Source organism: Pteropus medius, unplaced genomic scaffold (assembly GCF_902729225.1).
Source record: "Pteropus medius unplaced genomic scaffold, Ma_sr-lr_union100, whole genome shotgun sequence".
Classification (NCBI taxonomy): domain Eukaryota; kingdom Metazoa; phylum Chordata; class Mammalia; order Chiroptera; family Pteropodidae; genus Pteropus; species Pteropus medius.
This window is the reverse complement of record NW_024342257.1, coordinates 2,190,286-2,195,917: the sequence shown is the minus strand read 5'-3', so window position 1 is coordinate 2,195,917 and position 5,632 is coordinate 2,190,286. Positions and strand designations below refer to the sequence as shown.

Genomic DNA, 5,632 nt, shown 5'->3' with positions numbered 1-5,632 from the left:
TTCATTATATATACAATATATATTTTCCATTACGTATATAACTTATATGTGATATAGAGATATGATATAAAGATATCTCTATATCACATTTTCTTTATTTATTTATCTGTTGATGGACATTCAGGTTGTTTTTTATATCTTGGCCATAATGAATAATGTTGGTATCTTTAAAAAATCATTAATAGTATTTTAGGATAACAATTGACAATAGGGCCTTATTTTAAAAGTAGATATTTTAACGCTTAGTGATTCTCCCTCCCTATTAAATATTACACAAGTTTTTCTACTTTATATGTCCCAAAAATATTTAGCATGGAATAAATGATACATCTAGCCAAATGAGAAGTATAAGGTTTGATCCATCCATCTATCCAGCCAGCCAGCCAGCCAGTCATTGAACAAATATGCACTGAGTACTGCTATATACCAAACATCATCAAAAGTATGAAGGTAAATCGATTATTGATTCCACACTCGATGATTATTGTCAAATAGAGACAAGATACAAAGATTAATAGAAGATAATGAGACCACTAGCTAATTTGTAACCCACACCAATCTAGAAAGGAATCGAGAGGGCTTATAACATAAGTATAATAAGATAGTAAACTAGAAAGAATATATAAACCAAGAAAAAAGGGGAATGTATGTATGATTATCATAAAAATGAACAGAATTTCTGTAACTGAACTTCAATGGTGGCTCTGAGCTTCCTGGAATTCAGAACAAAATAAGTTATAAAGTTATGAAAAGGAGAACCTATATCGAATCCATATCATTTCCTCAGGATAGACAAAGTTTTTCATGTTGCTAAATTCTATTGTAGTTTATTGAATAATGCATTAAAAACTAATACTTTTAAGGGAAATGCAGAATATTTCATAATTGTTTATAAAAGCTGAGAGGGCAATATACGAAGGTAACATTCCCCTGTGAAGGGAATTCTAGGAGAGACTAAGTTAAAGTGAAACAGCTTTCTGTGGTCTCAGTAATAAAAGTACAGAACTTATAGCTATGATTCTAAGATATTGGTCTATGGACTTACGATTAATCATGGTTCTATTTTTATTAGTACATAGCGAATGGGACAAATAAGAAAAATATATTGAGTTTTAACAAAACTTAATTTGTTTAATTTAATGGTCTTTTATTCTGAGATAATTTCTTCCTCCATTGTGTGTTGCTGAATAATCTATATTTTTTCAAGGTGGGAAAGGTAAGATGAAAAAGATAACTTGAAATGATACTTAAAATAAAAGACAAGGATTTAACAAAAATTTCAGATATAAAAGAAAGCTAACTCATGTATCCCAGGTTTCATTAGCTTGTAATTAAAAATAACCCTTTCTAAATTCTAATTATTATGTCATGAGCCCATCACTTACCTAAAATCTTGCCCTCGAATATGGTTTAGTTTCACTATATTGACTCATGTGTGCTTCACTATACATCTTTCCAGAATTTCTGTTTTATGCCCCAAGACTTGACACTATATGGCTGTCTTCTCAGCCAGTAACCCTCATAAAATTGTTGCTCTCTTAAATTATTGTACCATAAGTACCTATCACATATACTCCTCCCCACTAACCTCTGAGGAGGGATACAGTTCTTTCTTTGGGTAAGAATTACCGGCTCATGGGGATTGTGAGGGAAGTCAATGAAACAAATAAACAAAAAAAATGCAGTTAAAGCACCTAGAAGGGACGGGCACATAATAAGCACTCAAAAAATGGTAGTGACAACTATATTTGCCCCTGGTCTTTACTAGAATGTTCCTTATGGTAGACAGAATTGTTTCCAACTACTCTCTCCATAGGAGAATTACACATTTTCAACTGTGGCCATGTGACTTGCAATGTTTCCATTTGAAGTGTATTCCCTGCCTCATTGATTTTTAATTTGGCCATGTGACTTTCTTTAGCCAATGAAATATGAGTGAAACCATATGTGCCACATGTGAGCTGAAGTTTTAAGAGACTGAAATAGGGTCTATTCCTTTAGCTTAGGTGCCATTACAAAAAGGTACCAATTGCAGAATCAGAGCTGACTCTCAATCGGTGACGGGAAATTATATATATATATAGGTTTCTGTAAATATATTATATCTTCAGTTGCTGTAAATATACCAGATCCTGATTATTTATCCTACTTTTTTATTCTTGATTTGTGGTTCCTTCTTACATTTATTTCTCTTTAGACTATGGCATCTAAATTATTTGTTTGACTTAAATGTTTCTAATTGAGGAACCTATACTATTAGTGGGACACTGGCACACGATAGGTGATTTATAATGATAAAGTTAATTTCTTTGCAATGCTCATACAGTTTTTCTGATTACATTAATGATAAATTCTCAGTTTGGAACAAGCTTGTAATTAATAACTTTCAAAAAGTTGCTAATGTCTTTTAAAAAAAGACAAAAGTGATATTTAAGCTAAAAAACAAAGACTAGCAAGTGTCTATTTGAAATTTAATAATATTGTTTAATCCATATTGTATTACTTGTATGATCAATGATAATGGTCTGCCAGATACACTATAGCTCTCTTTTTAAATAAATGAATTTATTGAAGTAAAGAAATGAGCCGATTAAAATAAAATGTCAAGAGATGAAATTTGGAAGACTTCTATCTAAAGGTCTTGCTTTTGTCTTTAGTTCTTGAAAGGTTTCTATCTGAATCTCCGCTTCTCCTAGGTTTGCTCACTTCTTTGTTGACTTCAGGCTTGACTCTTAAGATTTACACCCTTTACCTCCTGCCCTAGTAAAAGTTTCTGGGCCTGATACCTTAAAATGTAACTCCTGCTTTTAATTTTCAAATATCAATGAAAAGACAAATTAATTCTATTTTCTGTCTATGTTCCTATAGACTTAAATAGGTTTAAAGAATACAAAATGCTCTAATTCTGTTGCTGATTCTAGTATATGCACAGCAGCTAAACACCACTAGGACTTTTCTTTACTATGACCCCTTCTCAGCTTCACATGCAATCTACTACTCAAAGTTGAGTCTTGGATCCCAAGTATAAAAGGAATCTATTGCCTCTAGTAATAGCATTTTCTTCCCCCTTATTAATGTCCCCCAATAATCTTTAAAGGCTTTGTGGAACCAACTGCTACACATAGCTAACTTGATTGAGTTATTTATAATAACTCATAGTTGTTTTTCTTAGAGAAAGCTTCAACTATAGAGTCCTATTAATGTTTATCAGAAAGCTTAATTGTTTTTTCTTATAATATGTATCTTTTTCTTATTTAATATACACGTCTTTGCTGCAGCATGGTACTCAGTTTCCCAAGGCAATTAACTTCATTTGAAATTAATCTATTTTGTGCCCTTTATTACAAAGTAATAAAATAAAGGTTTGCTTTGTACCAATTAATGTACTAAGCCACTGTCAAGAGCTGGCACAGCCTCAGAGGTGGCCATAATGAGAAAGGGTGGGCCAACGGCTATTGACAAGCTTAGGACTGGGCAGCCACTATTAGATCTAGAAAGTTTGAAAATGAGGTTGCATTGAGGTCTTCCTCGTTCTGTTGCTAATAGTATTAGAGTTACCTCCATATGATGAGATTGTTCCACAGACACCTTAACAGAGAACCAAAGAATAGTTTTAATATTATTGAATTCTCCAGCTCCAGCAGCAACTATAGCCTAATACCCTGTTGCCCTATGCTTGTGCGAAATTGACACCAGAGGCGTATATGAGGCATGTTTTGATGTTATAGTTCTGGTGGATACTGTAAGTTTTCTTATCCAGACTTACCTGTAATCAATTAATTCAGCACCTTGTGCATTTAATTTCTTAGTTTAGCATTTATATGGTGTTTCATTTTTTCAAAGTATTTCAATTACTCATTAATAATAATAATGCTATAGTTTATTGAAAACCTATTATACTCTAGGAAGTTTACATATTCATTCAGCCATCGATTATTAAGATCTTACTATGATTTCTATGCACTTTCTTGGGCACTGGGGGCTTACCAGTGAATGAGATAAACAAGATACTTGATATCTTGGAAATAACAATATACTAGGATGGAAAGTAAACCGACAGTAATAATCAATAAATTTGATACATTCTACAAATAACATAAAGTTGTATGTGGGCAAATGCAGAGTGCGAATGTAGAGATTGCTAATTTATAGAGGGTTGTCAAGGAAGACTTCTTTGGTAAGATGACATTTGAACAAAGACCTTATGTGAGGGGTACTTCGCTACCTTATTTTTTTTATTTTGTTTTTATTTTTTAGGTGAGGCAACACTTGGTTGACCACACAGATTGCAAGGAACTTGTCAGCTTACAATCCCTTATTTTTTATTTTTTAATTTTTACACCTACAGCATCTGGTCTTCCTAGGTGGTCTCCCATACAAGTACTAACCAAGCTCGACCCTGCTTAGCTTTCAAGATCAGACGGAATCGGGCTTGTTCAGGGTGATATGGTTGTAGACAACTTCACTAGTTTTCTGATTGCATTTCCTACCACTTTTCCCTCATCACATACCAGACACACTGGTCTTCTTGCTGTTCCTTGAGAACAATCTTGCCATCTCCTCTGCCTGGAATGTTCTTTTCCTAGTTGCATAGCTCCTTCTCTTGTCTCTTGCCTCATTCGGAGAGGCAAAATGAATAGGAATAAGTAACTACTTAAGTATGAGAATTCAGAAAGTGGCAGGGATGAAGAAGGAGACCCACATTTTGGGCTTGGGCAACTGGATGTAAAGAACATAGGTTGAAAATGGTCAGGAAGATGAACTTTGTTGTGAACAGATACACATGTCTGACAATTAGGGAAGAGATTTAGTTTGGAAATATATACTGTTTTGTTTGAATAAATTAATGAGTTATAGATTCTGGAGTCAACAGCTCATAGTTGGCAATGGTCAACCACAAGACTGAGTGAGATTGCACAGGGAGAGCATGCACAATGATAAGAGAAAATTGCTTAGTACAGAGTAATAAACAGCTGGATAAGGGAAGATGAGCTCTTGAAGGATACTGGGAAAGAATAGCCACAGAGATAAATGGAAATCCAGGAGAACAGAGAGACATAGAAGCCAAAGGATAGAGATCTTCAAATTAGGAGATGGACAAGACTGAGAAATGCTGTTAAGAAATCAAACAGGATGAGAACTGAGAATCCACTAGACTTATCAATGCAGAAGTAGGTGACAAATGAAAAGCAAGTTTATTTTAATGGTAGGTATGGAAGACAGATGAGTGGGAGGATAGCAATGAGAGAAATGTGAATATAAGGAACTCCTTCAAGACGTTTTGACATAAAGAGGTGATGAGAGGTAGAGTGATAGCTGAATTAGATCTTCATCTCATTTAATTCTCATAACAGTATGATGAATCAGGCACTGATATCTTTCGCCATTGTAGAGTTGAGCATCAGAATAGTTAAAGTTTGGTAGGACCAAAATTTTAAGTGAAATGTTCTCTTTCCAAAGTTCTTTTGTCTTTAGTCCCTACCTCTAGTTGTTGTAAATTGCAAATATTTCCAGGAGAACACAAAGCTGATTATAACAAAGTTAATAACTTATATACTTTGGTTCTTCCTTTAGCTTAATCAATGGATTACGGACATATAACAAAAAGTGCTACCTATTTTCTGGAGTTGCT

General features: G+C 33.8%; 1 pseudogene; it reads right to left on the bottom strand.

The window, feature by feature from the left end:
• Window positions 1-4,339: 4,339 nt before the first annotated feature.
• On the bottom strand, window positions 4,340-4,458 carry LOC120600223 (uncharacterized; annotated as a pseudogene).
• Between the last annotated feature and the right edge of the window lie 1,174 nt (window positions 4,459-5,632).